The sequence below is a fragment of the Cherax quadricarinatus genome, chromosome 3, assembly GCF_038502225.1.
Source record: "Cherax quadricarinatus isolate ZL_2023a chromosome 3, ASM3850222v1, whole genome shotgun sequence".
NCBI lineage: Eukaryota > Metazoa > Arthropoda > Malacostraca > Decapoda > Parastacidae > Cherax > Cherax quadricarinatus.
Genome location: NC_091294.1, coordinates 24,752,991 through 24,771,222, shown reverse-complemented (window position 1 = coordinate 24,771,222; position 18,232 = coordinate 24,752,991).

Sequence of the window (18,232 nt, the reverse complement as noted above, 5' to 3'; positions counted from 1 at the left end):
ACTCAATCACAGAGAATGGGCAGCCAAAAGAAAACGGGCGCTCACCCAGCGTTCACCCAAAAGAAAACGGGCGCTCACCCAGCGGACACCCAAAGAAAACGGGAGCTGGGTGACTCACCCACACCCTGCAACCACTGCTCCAATCTCGAGAAAATGCTGATTAATACAACAGCAACCCAAGTGATGATGTTTGTCTGAGTGTATATATACACATAGTGTTTATAATGTTTATAGACAGAAATTAAGAGACAAGATTGTGTTAAAGTTTGTTTCTTATAGATCTACCTGTTATATTAAAGAAACTTATATATAAAGTGTAAGCTTTCAAATATATATTAACAGTGAAATTTATATATGTGTCAGTAATATTCACGTGTGATTACAGTTATACAGTGACATTTATAGTGTATAGTGAATGAAGTGTATAACATCGTTATTTACGATTAATCATCGTGGTCAGGCTGACACCGCAAACTCTAAGCCATAAACACCAGACACATGTACCCTGTACCCTTCATGGTCATTGACCCTGAGGTTAAGCTTAGTGGGTCAGTAGTGTCTGACTCGATTATTGCTGACTTAAGCATAACAAAAACTCAGCTGTTTATAGCAGTACAGTGTTTTATAAACACTCTAAGTGTGGTGCTAGAATTTTCAGTATACCATTAAAATGGCTTGTTTGAAAACTCAGTTTCAGTCTTTACAGACTAAGATTACACAATTAGAAAATCTAATTTCAGTCTGTCTAGGATTAACTCAAGATACAAACATAGATTTTGATGATCTTGAGGTCAAGTTTGGATTATTTACACAGCGTCTGGAAATAATTAATTCAGACTATACACATTATGAAAATAAATTTCTTGAATCAGATCCATCTGAAGATGAAATTAAAAATGTTTTGGATACTTTTAGTGATCAACAATTAAGGTGGACAGGAGTACAGGCTATCTGCCGTAAAACTCTGTCACAGAGACCTACTGTAACTAGTGGTCAAACACCTGTTACACCTGTAACAACAAGTGTCCCATTACCAAGCTTACCTACATTGTCATTACCTATTTTCCAAGGTCATAATTATGAAGAATTCATTAGTGGTTTTCAATCCATAGTAAATTCACGAACTGACATAGATGAGATTGCTAAGTTTAATTACCTTAAATGTCTTGTGAAGGGAGAACCCTATGAACTGATTAAGTCATTTCCGGTGGTCAAAGGCAATTATCAAATAGCCTTACGTGTCTTAGCAGACAATTACTTCGATGCTGACAAGGCTAGAATTAGACATGCAGTCTTAATATCAAGCTTGAAGCCACCCAAACATTGTTATTCAGACTTACAGGCATTTAGAATCACATTAGACAATTGTCTTAGATCTCTAGGTGCTAAATATGACCTAAGGCAATGTGATTGGTTTATCAGTGGTATTGTACAAGATAAGTTGTCACCACAAACTATTGAACGATTAAATATTATGTTCAATAAACTCTATTTCACTTGTGAGGAAATTAGCAATGGTTTACAAACAATAGTTTCATGCATGCAAGCAACGAGACAAGATGAAAAATCCACGAATCCCGTGGATAACAAACCTTCAACTCAGTATAAGAAGAGTATACCTACTCCCATTAAACCACATAATGGGAAATCCCATATAGGCATTTATCAAGCTGTGAATACAATAGACAGTAAACAGACTGTCATACATAAACGTACTCCAAAATGTGTACTTTGTGATGGAACACATTGGGCACAGTATTGTATTCAATACACATCAATGGAGGCACGTAAACAACGTGTTCATCAGCTGAAAAGATGCATCAAGTGTTTAGGTGAACACAAGGGAGGAAAATGCTCACTGAAGAAGTGTTTTAAATGCAAGGGTATGCATCATACAGCATTATGCCCAAATACTTTTGCTGAACAGCAGCAGACTTCCACAGAATCAGGAAGTCAACAAGCAACAGCATTAAATGTGAGAGATAAGTTTAAAGCAACTGCTCTCCCGATAGCTCGAGTTGAGTTATCTAACAAATTACACAAAACCAATGTGCTAACACTATTTGATCAAGGCTCACAAAGGTCCTTCATAAGAAGATCAGTGTTGCAGAAACTGAATAAACAACCCTATGCCAAAATACAGTTAGATATAGCTGGTTTTTTCCACAATTCTGGTAAACAGACATATGACCTAGCCAAAATCACTGTTGGTCTAGGAAACAGGAAAAAGACAGTAGAAGCTGTGGTAGTAGATGATTTGCCTAAGTCTGTGCAGATCCAGGGATTAAAAGAAACAGTTGCAGCACTGAAAGCAGCTAAGGTCAAGTTAGCCTGTCCTGACATACAGACGGACACAATTAGTCCAATTGATTTAATCATTGGAAGTGATTATTATCACTGTTTTGTGCAAAATATAGTAAGTAAACATGATGTTCACTTGCTGAAAACAGCAGGAGGCCACATGATATGTGGTCCCATTCCCTCTCAAAGTGGGAAAGAAGCTGATATTGATTCAGTGGAAAATGTACTAGTTACGAGAATAACCGCTGATCATGTACCACAGCAAAAATTATCATTACTGGAAGAAATGAATGAACCAGTTGATAAGTTGTGGGATTTAGATGCGATAGGTATTGATGTAAATAAACCAAGCCCACAAGAGTCTCAGACTTATAACCAATATTTGGACACTGTCAAATATAAAGATGGACAGTATTGGGTTAGGTTACCATGGAAATTAAATCCACCACATCTGCCTAGCAATTATCGCATGGCTTTCGGACAAATGAAAGCACAAATACATGAGCTCAGGAAGAATCCAGAGCTACTGACTGTCTATGATAATATCATACAAGAACAGTTGGACAATAAATTCATTGAGGAAATAGTCGAAGATAAGTTGAAGACAAACGCTCATTATCTCCCGCACCATGGAGTCAGAAAAGATTCTGAAACCACTCCACTACGTGTTGTATATAATTGCAGCGCACGTGCAAATAAAGATGTAGCAAGTCTTAATGACTGTCTGATGACCGGACCCTCACTAACTGAGAAGCTTGGAGACGTGCTTATGAAATTTCGCACAAACCCATATGCCTACACGGCTGATATTTCCAAGGCTTTCTTAAGAGTAGGACTACAAGAAATAGATAGAGATTATACTCGATTCTTGTGGCCTGAAAATCCACATGATCTTCAAAGTCCTGTGAAAACTTATCGTTTCAAATCAGTATTATTTGGTGCAACATCCTCTCCATTCTTACTAGAAGCTACTCTAAATACACATTTGAAGAAATCTGAAAGTCCCTTCAAAGAAGTCTTAAAGAAAAGTTTCTATGTGGACAATCTTCAAGGTACTGTGAATAAAGAGGAGGATTTGAAATCCTTATACAGAGAAGCTAACAAGGAGATGAAAGAAGCAAATATGCCTCTAAGGATGTGGAATACAAATTCAAAGCAATTAAGGGAACTTATCAAAGAAGATTTCCCTGAAACTGAAATTCCTGATTGCAACAATATGCTGGGACTTAATTGGAACACACAGGAAGATACTCTGAGTCTCAAAAAGATAAACAATAAATCATGCAGTACACTCACTAAACGTAGTTTACTGTCAGAGGTATCACAATGTTTTGATCCTCTAGGACTCGTCTCACCAATTACCATAAAAGGTAAAATGCTTATGCAAGATGCATGGAAACTCAAAATTGGATGGGATGAGAACTTGCCTCTAGAAATGAGTCAAGCATGGGATGAAATATCCAGGGAGTTTAAACAACTTCATCAAATTAAATTTCCCAGACAAATAGGTCAAGAGGGAAACAAGTACACATTACATGTGTTCTGTGATGCGTCAACCAGAGGTTATGGCGCTGTAGCTTACATGAGTAATGCTGAAGGAAGTATACTAATTACTTCAAAGGCCAGGGTAGCACCCTTGAAGGTCAGAACAGTACCACAATTGGAACTGACAGCACTCTATGTAGGTACAAAATTAGCTGTCTATCTCAACAAAGTACTTGATCATCTCACTATTGAGAAAACCGTGATCTGGAGTGATAATGAAGCAGTTCTCCAGTGGTTAAGAAATAATAAGAGTAAGCTGGTCTATGTACAGAACAGAGTAGCAGAAATAAAAGAGATGCAGAGAGATTATCTCTTTCTCCACGTCTCTACACAAGAGAATCCAGCTGACATGTTGTCACGTGGTGTCCCACTCAAGAAATTTGTGGATAATAAATTATGGCTCCACGGACCGAACTGGCTCTCTAATGAAAATAACTGGCCTCAGCAAAAAGCTCACATTATGCCAGAAGAAACAGTCTGCTTGAACACAGCAGAAATAAGTTGTGTAAATACTGCAGACACAACAGAAATAGTCATTGATGGATCTAAATACTCATCTTTAGGTAAACTCTTAAGAGTTACAGCTCTTGTCTTTAAATTCATTAAAGGAATTAAACCTGATTATGAATGTCTTGAACCCATTAAATACTGGGTGAAACTAATACAGAAAGATGTTTTCTCTACAGAATATAAATTTCTAGAAACACAAGATAAATCCCCAAAGAAACCTGTTATGATTAATTCTTTAGGACTTTATCTCGACTCAGAAAAGATTATAAGATGTCGAGGAAGAATTCATAATTCTTCACTACCTAAAGAAGCCATACATCCAATATTGATCCCCAAGAATCATTGGCTAACAAAACTGATTGTGCAGAACGCCCACAGTAACGTGTTACATGGTGGGGTAGCTGACACACTTTGTCATATACGACAATCCTACTGGATACCTCAAGGTCGACAAAGTGTGAAAAAACAAATAAAGGACTGTATTACTTGTCGTCACTACGATATGCGAGTATGTCAGTATCCAGGTCCACCTCCATATCCCTCTGAAAGAGTTTGTCATATCACTCCATTTGAGGTGACAGGTGTAGATTACACTGGACCAATAATTTTAACCAACACTGTTGACAAAGTTCCAATCAAGGTGTACATCTGTTTGTTCACTTGTGCTACAACTAGAGCAGTACATCTAGAAGTAGCCACTGACATGTCTGCTGAAACCTTTATCAAATTATTCAGAAGGTTTGCAGCCAGAAGGGCATGTCCCAGACTGATGATTTCAGATAATGCAACGAACTTCGTTGCTGGTGCTGCTTATATAAGCAAGATCTTTGATCAACCAGAAGTACAACAGATGCTGAATCAACGCAGATGTCGTTGGAGATACATTCCTCCTAAATCTCCATGGCACGGCGGATTTTATGAAAGAATGATCGGCATTGTAAAGCGTTGTTTAAGGAAGACTCTTCATCGTCAGAGAATAGACTTAGAAGAATTCCGTACAGTTGTGACTGAAATAGAAAATAGAGTCAACAACAGACCTCTAACTTATGTTACCGATGATCTGGACAATTTAGAAGTGTTAAGTCCATCTCATTTACTCCATGGCAGAAGGCTCGAACCTGTTCCTCCCATGAATGATAAAGAAATCATAGAGGATCCTACTTATTTCGAACCTGAGCAACTCAGACGTAAATTCAAACACCTTAATAAAGTGATTGAACGTTGGGAGAAAATTTGGCGAGAAGACTATCTCACCTCATTGAGAGAACACTTCTATGGAGCTGGTGTTCCTGAAAATCATAAGTCCTTAAGACCTGGTGACATAGTGATTATCGACAATGATGGTCCGAGGTCCCAATGGCCACTTGGAAAAATTGTGACCATATATTCTGATGCAAATGGAATCATCATGACAGTTGATGTTTTGAGCAAAGGTGTAGTGAATAAGCGGACAATAAATAAACTACTGCCGTTAGAATTACACAGTGTTGAAAACAAAATTAGTGATTCTCCAGAAACCACACAGACTAAAGCTGTTCAGAAAAGACAAGCAGCAGTGGTGGCGAGTGAGAAAATTAAATTAATGTTAAGTGATGAATAGTTCACCTGCAGCGAACCTCCGCCGCCCCCCAGTGTGGAGAAATTTTCTCCAGGAGGGGGGTATCAGCCCCCTTCAGCCCCCTTCAGCCCCCTTCAGCCCCCTTCAGCCCTCTCAGCCCTGAGGGGCCACTAGAAGGGGCGAGTGTCTTGTTTACTGCTAGAGTGAGTAATTGATCACAGATGCCGTATGCATGGTCAAATGACCTCTGCTCCTTGCAGTCCAGTGTTGCAAAGTGTATTTTTATAAGAGACAGTGCATCTCTTACTTTAGCAGGACAATTAAGGAAAATCCTACTCCCACTTTATTACCATAGTAAAGATAGTGTACATTGTTGTTTATGATTAAGACAGCAAGAAACAAACATTCTGCTTTGCTTCATCGAGGAGGTGACAAGGATGCAAGGTACTAGGTCAGCGTTTTTTTTGTGCTGGGGGCAGAGACGTCATGGAGCGCTGTGGCGTCTGGCCAGACTATCTTTGACTCTACTACGAGTGACACTGACGCCAGGATAACCAACAAAGAACACTGATCTGTGCGTTAGTGTGAATAAAGTGTCTCACAAAACACAATAAACATAGGAGAAGTGTGATCAGCTTCTCTTGTGATACATTGTGAACAATAAAGACAAACCTTGTGGAACATAGTGTACCAGTGTGCGTTTCCTAGACAATGGAAGACGTGGACATCCAAGGACACTTCAGCTTCTATCAAGTCACCGATATCTGTCGAAGGTGTTGAGAACACCATAGCTCACGTTACAAAGAGCAAGGTATGTTATGAATTTCTTGTAGATCGGGGGATTGCGCAATTCTTGAGTCACAAGGAGTTTGTAATCAACCTATAATCGGCAGTAAGGTGTGGACTTTTGAGTCCAAACAAGTAAGTATTATGTCAGCCATCATCGAATGAAATATGCTGACATAACACCCCCTAGGGGTAATTTATACTTACAAATTGTATCTCTTGACAGCCCACTGTTGTGATGGTTTCGACAGCTTCTAGACCTCGTCTGCAGGGGCGGCTGTGTAGACGATTTGCTGTCATTTATCAGCTAAGTGTTTATATTTATAATAAATTAAACACAGCAGGTAAGGCCAAAAATTCTCAACACACCAAGGCAGTTCATAAAAAAAAGAAAACATTCACCATCATTCATTCAATAGCTGTCTTGCCTAAGTGTGCAGACGTCGCAGCTCAAATGACCCTTCGAACTGTAACATCTTCAACCCTCCGTCTAAGGAAATGTTTCTTCAGTCTACGAGTGGTCGGGAAGAGGAATGATCTTGGTGAGGAAGTGGTGGAGGTTCGATAAAACCCACGAGGGCAAGAGTGGAGAGCAGCAAGTTAAGAGGTGGGGCCAGGAGCTGAGAAACAGTCCCTGCAACCATAAATAGGTGAGCACACACATACACACACACATATTTTTGTCTATGAGCTTCAAGAAGTAGATGGGGAAATTTACGAGGCAAGGAAACAGGAGGAGAAAAAAGCGATTGAAAGCATCATGAAAGCAATATGAGAGGACAACATGACTCAGCTGACAAATTTTCGGAGAATTGGGTGGTTTGCGAGGGGAAAAAAGCATCCAGTCAAAGTGATTTTCAAGGCAGAGTCAGCTCGAAACCGGATCCTGCAGGAGAAAGCACGTCCAAGGGACAATCAGGCATTCCGGAGTGTGTACCTCAACCGAGACAGAACACAAGAAGAAAGGATGACACTGAAAGAGAGGGTGCAACGTCGCAAGGAGGAATGGGAGGCAAAGAAGGTGGAGAGCAGGAGAAATCAGCCCCACGTGGAAGAACAAACACAACCCCCTCCAGTACCACCCAGAGAAGGAACACAACCATGGCAATCCTAAAGCAATCAAACAACCTAACCCAAAACCCACTCACTGTATCCTCTGCCCCCATCCCCCTCAGCACAAACCCCACCCCCACAAAAACCCACAGTAACCCACACATCCCCCTCTGCATAAACCCCATCCCTGCAGTAACCCTCAGTAACCCATACATCCCCCTCAGCTCAAACCCCACCCCCACAGAAACCCACAGTAACCCACACAATGTACCCTCTCCCCCCATCCCCCTTACCACAAACCCCACCCTCACAGTAACCCACAGCAACTCACACACTGTACCCTCTATCCCCATCCCCCCTCACCACAACCCCCTCCCCCATTGTAACCCCCATAGGCCCTTTTTCCCCCATCCTCCTCACCCCCACCCCCCACTGAAATCCCCATAGGCCCTCTGCCCCCACACCCCACACCACAGTCCCCACCCCCACATCAACCCCCTATAGGCCCCTGATCCCCCTAACCCACCTCTCTCCCCAGACCACAAGTATTGAAAAGAAGTTGAAGGTTTGGTACACGAACGCGGATGGAATAACGAATAAATGTGAGGAGTGGCATGAAAGAATCAAGGAGTTGTCCCCAGACATCGTAGCAGTTACAGAAACAAAACTCATCGGGATAATAACAGATGCAATCTTCCCACCCAGATATCAGATCCTGAGGAAGGATAGAAAGAGCAGGGGGGGAGGAGGGGTTGCACTACTAATAAAAAACCGGTGGGGTTATCAAGAAATGGAGGGTATGGACGAGATTGGAGAAAGGGATTACATAGTAGGTACAGTTCAGTCAGGGGAACACAAGGTAGTCATTGCAGTAATGTATAACCACAGAACTGCAGGAGGCCAAGAGAGGAATATGATGAGTGCAAAAGAGCAATGGTGGACACTCTAGCTGAGGTGGCAAGAAGGGCCCACTCAAGTAGAGCAAAGTTACTGATCATGGGCGACTTCAATCACAGGGAGATTGATTGGGAAAACCTGGAGCCACATGGGGGTCCCAAAACATGGAGAGCCAAGATGATGGATGTGGTACTGGCAAATCTCATGCAACAACTTGTTAGGGATACTACCAGAGAGAGAGGGGAGGATGAACCAGCAAGACTGGACCTCGTGTTCACCCTGAGTAGCTCAGACATTGAGCACATCACATATGAAAGGCCCCTTGGAGCTAGTGACCATGTAGTTATGAGCTTTGAATACATCGTGGAGCTAAAAGTGGAGAGGGTAACAGGAGTAGAAAGGGAAAAGCTAAATTATAAAAAGGGGGACTACACAGGAATGAGGACCTTCCTGCAGGAGGTTCAGTGGGAACAGGAGTTGGTAGGAAAATCAGTAAACGAAATGATGGACTTTGTAACTACGAAATGCAAGGAGGCAGAGGAAATGTTTGTTCTCAAGGGTAACAGAAATAATGGGAAGGACAGAACGAGCCCTTGATTTACCCGAAGGTGCAGGGAGGCAAAAACTAAGTGCTCTAGAGAATGGAAAAAGTACAGAAGGCAAAGGACTCAGGAGAATAAAGAGATTAGTCGATGAGCCAGAAACAAGTATGCACAGATAAGGAGGGAGGCGCAGCGGCAGTATGAAAATGACATAGCATCGAAAGTCAACTCTGACCCGAAACTACTCTACAGCCACATCAGGAGGAAGACAACAGTCAAGGACCAGGTAATCAGGCTGAGGAAAGAAGGTGGGGAGCTCACAAGAAACGACCAGGAGGTATGTGAGGAGCTCAACATGAGATTTCAGGAAGTATTTACAGTGGAGGCTGAAGGGACAACAGGAAGACAAAACAGTGGGGTACAGCAACAAGGGATATACTAACAAGTGTTGGATGAATTACACACAACTGATGAGGAGGTGGAGAAGCTCCTAAGTGGCCTTGATACCTCAAAGGCGGTGGGACCGGACATCTCTCCGTGGGTCCTTAGAGAGGGAGCAGAGACACTATGTGTGCCACTAACCAAAATCTTCAACACTTCCCTTGAAACTGGGCAACTACCTGAAGTATGGAAGAAGGCAAATGTAGTCCCCATCTTTAAGAAGGGAGACAGAAATGAAGCACTAAATTATAGACCAGTGTCACTGACATGTATAGTATGCAAAGTCTTGGAAAAGATTATCAGGAGGAGAGTGGTGGAGCACCTGGAGCGGAACAAGATTATGAACGACAGCCAGCATGGATTCATGGAAGGCAAATCCTGTGTCACAAACCTACTAGAGTTTTATGACAAGGTAACTGAAGTAAGAAATGAGAGGGAGGGGTGGGTTGATTGCATTTTCTTGGTCTGAAAGAAGGCCTTCGACACAGTTCCTCACAAGAGATTAGTAGAGAAGCTAGAGGAACAGGCACGTATAACAGGAAGGGCACTACAATGGATCAGAGAATACCTAACAGGGAGGCAACAGCGAGTCATGGTCCGTGATGAGGTATCACAGTGGGCGCCAGTGACGAGCGGGGTCCCACAGGGGTCAGTCCTGGGACCAGTGCTATTCTTGGTATATGTGAACGACATGACGGAAGGGATACACTCAGAAGTGTCCCTGTTTGCAGATGACGTGAAGTTAATGAGGAGAATTAAATCAGACGCGGACCAGACATGTCTGCAAAGAGACCTGGACAGGCTGGATGTGTGGTCCAGAAACTGGGTCCTAGAATTTAACCCCGCCAAATGCAAAGCCATGAAGATCGGAGGAAGGCAAAGAAGACCGCAGACAGAGTATAGGCTAGGTGGCCAAAGGCTGCAAACCTCACTCAAGGAGAAAGACCTAGGAGTGAGTATAATACCGAGTACATCGTCAGAAACACACATTAACCAGATAACTGCTGCGGCACATGGGCGCTTGGCAAACCTGAGAATAGCGTTCCGGTACCTCAGTAAGGAATCGTTCAAGACTTTATACACTGGGTACGTCAGGCCCATACTGGAGTACGCAGCACCAGTTTGGAACCCACACCTGGTCAAACACGTCAAGATATTAGAGAAAGTGCAAAGGTTTGCAACAAGGCTAGTTCCAGAGCTAAGGGGAATGTCCTATGAAGAAAGGTTAAGGGAAATCGGTCTGACAACACTGGAGGACAGGAGGGTCAGGGGAGACATGATAACGACATACAAAATACTGCGTGGAATAGACGAGGTGGACAGAGACAGGATGTTCCAGAGATGAGACACAGAAACAAGGGGTCACAATTGGAAGCTGAAGACTCAGATGAGTCAAAAGGATGTTAGGAAGTATTTCTTCAGTCATAGAGTAGTTAGGAAGTGGAATAGTCTGGCATGTGATGTAGTGGAGGCAGGAACTATACATAGTTTTAAGACGAGGTATGATAAAGCTCATGAAGCAGGGGGAGAGAGGACCCAGTAGCGGTCGGTGAAGAGGCGGGGCCAGGAGCTGAGTCTCTACCCTTGCAACCACAATTAGGTGAGTACACACACACACACACACACACACACACACACACACACACACACACACACACACACACACACACACGAGGAAAGGGCGAGGTCAGTTTTTGTGTACGGGCTCCAAGAAGCCAAGGGGGCCAACTTTGAAGAAATAAAACAGGAGGAGAAAAAAATGATTGAAGGCATCATGAAAACAATAGGGGAGGGCAATATGACCCAGGTGACAAATTTTCAGAGAATTGGGTGGTTTGCGAGTGGAAGGATACGGCCTGTCAGAGTAACTTTCAAGGAAGAATCAGTTCGAATCAGGATTCTGCAAGAGAAAGCAAGACTGAGGGACAAAGAGGGGTACCAGAGAGTATACCTCAACCGCGACAGAACACAAGAAGAAAGGACTACACTGAAAGAGAGGGTACAGAGACGCAAGGAGGAATGAGAAGCAATGAAAATGAGCAGGACCCAGACACAGGAGGAAGGGCAAACACACCCCACAGAATCTCCCACCAAAAGACCCCACCCGTGACATTCCCAACGCAACTGAGCAACCTATACTACAACCCACTCACTGTTCCCTCTGCCACCAACCCCCATATCACAAACCTCACCCCAACAGCTGTCCCTTATGGGCATTCTGACCCCACCCCCATCAACACATACCCCACCTACACCACAGCCCCATATAGGCCCCCACCAAGGCTCTCGCTCCCCCAACCCCAATATACTTGCATGACCACAATGATAGAAAAGAAACTAAAGGTTTGGTACACAAACGCGGATGGAATAACGAATAAACATGAGGAGTGGAATGAAAGAATCAGTGAAAAATCCCCAGACATCATAGCAGTCACAGAAACAAAACTCGCTGAGACAATAACAGACACAATCTTCCCAACAGGATATCAGATCCTGAGGAAAGATAGAAGGAGTAGAGGGGGAGGAGGGGTTGCACTGCTCATAAAACACCAATGGGGATTTGAGGAAATGGAAGGCATGGACATGATTGGAGAAAGAGACTACATTGTAGGTACAATTCAGTCCGGAGAACATAAAGTAGTCATTGGAGTGATGTATAACCCACCACAGAACTGCAGGAGGCCAAGAGAGGAGTACGAAGAAAACAACAGGGTGATGGTGGACACACTGGCTGAGGTGGCAAGAAGAGCTCACTCGAGCAGAGCAAAGTTACTGGTAATGGGCGATTTCAACCACAGGGAGATCGACTGGGAAAACCTGGAGCCACATGGGGGTCCCGAAACATGGAGAGCCAAGATGATGGATGTGGTACTTGAAAACCTCATGCATCAACATGTCAGGGACACAACCAGAGAGAGAGGGGAGGATGAGCCAGCAAGACTGGATCTTGTGTTCACCCTGAGCAGTTCAGACATCGAGGACATCACTTACGAGAGGCCCCTTGGAGCTAGCGATCATGTGGTTCTGAGTTTTGACTATATAGTAGAGTTACAAGTGGAGAAGGTAACAGGAACTGAAGGGGACAGGCCAAACTATAAAAGGGGGGACTACACAGGTATGAGAAACTTCCTGCAGGAGGTTCAGTGGGACAGAGAAATGGTAGGAAAATCAGTAAACGAGATGATGGAATATGTGGCAACAAAGTGCAAGGAGGCAGAGGAAAGTTTTGTTCCCAAGGGAAACAGAAATAATAGGAAGACCAAAACGAGTCCTTGGTTTACCCGAAGGTGTAGGGAGGCAAAAACTAAGTGCAACAGAGAATGGAAAAGGTACAGGAGGCATAGGACCCAGGAAAACAAGGAGATTAGTCGAAGAGCCAGAAACGAGTATGCGCAGATAAGGAGGGAGGCCCAGCGACAGTATGAAAACGACATAGCATCGAAAGTCAAATCTGACCCGAAACTGCTGTATAGCCACATTAGGAGGAAGACAACAGTCAAGGACCAGGTGATAAGGCTGAGGAAAGAAGGTGGAGAACTCGCAAGAAACGATCAAGAGGTATGTGAGGAGCTCAACACGAGATTTAAGGAAGTATTTACAGTAGAGACAGGAAGGACTCTGGGGGGACAGACCAGATGGGGACACCAACAAGGAATACACCAACAAGTGTTGGACGACATACATACAGATGAGGAGGAGGTGAAGAAACTGCTAAGGGACATCGATACCTCAAAGGCAATGGGACCGGACAACATCTCTCCATGGGTCCTTAGAGAGGGAGCAGATATGTTGTGCGTACCACTTACCACAATCTTCAACACATCCCTGGAAACTGGGCAACTACCTGAGGTATGGAAGACGGCAAATGTAGTTCCCATTTTCAAAAAAGGAGACAGAAAAGAGGCACTAAACTATAGACCTGTGTCATTGACGTGTATAGTATGCAAAATTATGGAGAAGATTATCAGGAGGAGAGTGGTGGAGCACCTGGAACGGAACAGGAGTATAATTGCCAACCAGCACGGATTCACGGAAGGCAAATCCTGTGTCACAAACCTTCTGGAGTTTTATGATAAAATAACAGAAGTAAGACAAGAGAGAGAGGGGTGGGTTGATTGCATCTTCTTGGACTGCAAGAAGGCCTTTGACACAGTTCCTCACAAGAGATTAGTGCAGAAGCTAGAGCATCAGGCGCATATAACAGGAAGGGCACTGCAATGGATCAGAGAATACCTGACAGGGAGGCAACAACGAGTCATGGTACGTAATGATGTATCACAGTGGGCACCTGTGACGAGCGGGGTCCCACAGGGGTCGGTCCTAGGACCAGTGCTATTTTTGGTATATGTGAACGACATGACGGAAGGGTTAGACTCAGAAGTGTCCCTGTTTGCAGATGATGTGAAGTTAATGAGGAGAATTAAATCTGATGAGGACCAGGCAGGACTTCAAAGAGACCTGGACAGACTGGACACCTGGTCCAGCAAATGGCTTCTCGAATTTAATCCTGCCAAATGCAAAGTCATGAAGATAGGGGAAGGGCACAGAAGACCACAGACAGAGTATAGGCTAGGTGGCCAAAGACTGCAAACCTCACTCAAGGAGAAAGATCTTGGGGTGAGTATAACACCGAGCATGTCTCCGGAAGCACACATCAATCAGATAACTGCTGCAGCATATGGGCGCCTGGCAAACCTGAGAACAGCATTCCGACACCTTAGTAAGGAATCATTCAAGACACTGTACACCGTGTATGTCAGGCCCATACTGGAGTATGCAGCACCTGTTTGGAACCCGCACTTGATAAAGCACGTCAAGAAACTACAGAAAGTACAAAGGTTTGCAACAAGGTTAGTTCCAGAGCTAAGGGGAATGTCCTATGAAGAAAGATTAAGGGAAATCGGCCTGACGACACTGGAGGACAGGAGGGTCAGGGGAGACATGATAACGACATATAAAATACTGCGTGGAATAGACAAGGTGGACAAGGACAGGATGTTCCAGGGAGGGGACACAGAAACAAGAGGCCACAATTGGAAGTTGAAGACACAAATGAGTCAGAGAGATAGTAGGAAGTATTTCTTCAGTCATAGAGTTGTAAGGCAGTGGAATAGCCTAGAAAATGACGTAGTGGAGGCAGGAACCATACACAGTTTTAAGACGAGGTTTGATAAAGCTCATGGAGCGGGGAGAGAGAGGGTCTAGTAGCAACCGGTGAAGAGGCGGGGCCAGGAGCTAGGACTCGACCCCTGCAACCACAAATAGGTGAGCAAATAGGTGAGCACACACACATACACACACATACACATACACACACACATACACACACACACACTCACACACACACACACACACACACATACACACACACACATACACACACATACACATACACACACACATACACACACACACACACACACACACACACACACACACACATACACACACACACACACATACATACACATACACACACACACACATACACATACACACACACATACACACACACACACACACACACACACACACACACACACCCACACACACACACACACAAGACAAGAGCCTCCACGACCCATTTTTTTTTTTTACAGCAGCGAGATTTTAATGGAAAAACTGAAATAATATGCGTGAGTCTTCTCGTTACTTATGTGTTTACAGCCATCCCAGCCTCCTCCTGTCTTCCTGCCTCTCTTGCTACACTAATACCTCGGCCTCCTCCTTCCTGGTTCTCTCAATTTATGAATCTTCTCATTTTTATTCAGTTGTTTACTTCTGTTGTTGATCAACTGAACCTGTTTGAGTGTTTGTGAATGCTTGTCTGGTAGGTTAGTTTTTTGTGTTTCTTCTTACTTCGTGATAACCTGTTTGAGACTTCCTTTCGGTTTTAACCCATTTATAATTGCCTATCTCTCATTTTCTGTTTTTGATTATCACTTCCTAACTACAGGAGCACCGATCATCTGCTGGTGTCGCATCTTCTGCAATTAGTCCAGTGGAATTTTTCTTGAAGCTTCCAGTGGATATTGTGTAGAACAGAGGAGTGTGGTATGACTAATCAGTTAATTATCCACTCAAGTCATTAGCTGAGACCAATCCAATAACCTGCCATCCCATCCCATGATACACTGGCTTACTTACGTCTGTAAGTGATTAGTGAATGTTAGTGTTCTTCACTGTATGAGCCTACTGAAGGGTGAGTCGCAGTGTCTTGATTTAAGTTTTTGTAAAGGACCCACTGTAACGAGGTTTTGTTTCCCTCAATACACAGGCCTATTGATAAGTGACCAGCATGGGTCAGCTCTCTACGCTGGTGGGTGGGACAAGTGAGCGCCCTCTGGTGCAACAGTGGCAGCTGGGATAAAAGTAATCGTAGAACCTATGCTAAATTACTTTATATCTAACTCTAAGTTAACTTAAATACTTACAGGAGGTGGTATATTAGCCTATAGATGCTTCATCACTAAATTCGTCATATAATTAAGAGTTGGTAGAGTAAATGTGGCAATGTCGAGTGTAGATTCATATATTAGGTTACAGCCCTTATGACTCTCAGGAAGGGCTTCTGACAGAAATTTTGCAAGGCGAAACAAGACTGCTTTGGGGCCCCTGGGGGCAGGCTGAGGGCCCCTGGGGGCAGGCTGAGGGCCCCTGGGGGCAGGCTGAGGGTCCCTGGGGGCAGGCTGAGGGCCCCTGGGGGCAGGCTGAGGGCCCCTGGGGGCAGGCTGAGGCTTCTCTCAGAAATGATAATTTGGAGCCCAGTAAAATCATTGGTAAACTTTCATAAATGCTTTATTTCCTGCGCAGCAGAATGACCAAATAACATATACTTTATACATAGTATACTTTATAGATTTTGAAAATTTTATTGACCTATAGCTATATAAGTGCCTAAATTTTTAAACGTTTAAAATAAGGCCTTGTAAATTAAAATAAATTCTTAAATATTTAATATTTACTGAGACTACTTAGTGAAATGAGCTTTTCTGGCTATTTTGTCTGCAAAATTTCTAATAAGACTATCAAAATTTCTAATAAGACTATCAAAATTTCTAATAAGACTATCAAAATTTCTAATAAGACTATCAAAATCAATTTCTCTGGCAATGTTTGATTCATTACTCAGTCTTGCTAAGTCAACAAGTCGAGTTTGAGACACAGCAGATCTAAAAAAGTGTTTGATATGTTTGAGTTTGCTGAGAGATCTTTCTGCTGACTCTACTGCAGCTGCAGTTGTCAACAATATTCTCAAACTAACACAAACATTTGGAAATATCTCACAAAGTCTGTATTTTGTTAATAAATTTAGCAATTCTGTAGGTTTCAATTCTACTTTTCCAAAATTTGCTTTATGTTCTAATGGTAAATGTTACATTTCCCTCTGGAAAATCTTCATCATTAAGGTCCAGACCCAGGACCAATGTACCGGCTGACCCCCCCGCCCCCTCCTCATAGGCTCTGGTCTCATGCTATCCCACCTCCCAAGTTTGAAAATGGCGAGAAATCAGCATACTGATGAGCGATTTCCCACATAAATAGCACTTACCACCTCCTCTGGTAAACCATTCCATTATTCCATCAATGTTTGCCAGTGATTGAAGCACTTATCACCTCTTCTCACAAACTATTCTTTTATTCTACCTCTGCTGTCAGTGCTTAGAGTACATTACGAACACAGTTAGCAAATCAAGGCCTATTGCATTTGACTGTAACAAAAGTCAACAACCAAGTGAGCTACCGGATAAAAGAAAAACAAGGCAAACATACACGGTGTAGCTGTTTCCTTCACTACTATGTACAATATTTACAAAGTTACGTTGGCAGTATAATGATAAGACAAAGATCCACTCGAAGCAGGAGGAGTGGATTGGATCAGCATAAGTGAAAGTCCGACACTCAGTCAGGCAGACAAGTATGATGTCACCTTGGCCGAGGAGCCGGCTTTCACCTTATTGGTAGATTAAACTGGACAATTAATACAGCAGTGGGGTCCCAGAGCTGCCATACTCTGAACTGCCAGTTAGCTGGTCGAGAGGACATGCCAATGGGTGTGTGATAAACATCGAATAAATTGTAACATACTCGGCACATGGCGGCACACAGTGCCTGGCACCTTCTCTTGTAAACCATTCCACTATTCTATTAGTGAAGAAAAAGTTTTCTAGTATTTCTTCGATACCTCCTTCTTAGTAACTTAGTCTTGTGCCACTTGATGGAGTAAGGAAGTTTCTTCCTTGTCACTTGATGGAGTAAGGAAGTTTCTTCCTTGTCACTTGATGGAGTAAGGAAGTTTCTTCCTTGTCACTTGATGGAGTAAGGAAGTTTCTTCCTTGTCACTTGATGGAGTAAGGAAGTTTCTTCCTTGTCACTTGATGAAGTAAGGAAGTTTCTTCCTTGTCACTTGATGAAGTAAGGAAGTTTCTTCCTTGTCACTTGATGGGGTAAGGAAGTTTCTTCCTTGTCACTTGATGGAGTAAGGAAGTTTCTTCCTTGTCACTTGATGGAGTAAGGAAGTTTCTTCCTTGTCACTTGATGGAGTAAGGAAGTTTCTTCCTTGTCACTTGATGGAGTAAGGAAGTTTCTTCCTTGTCAC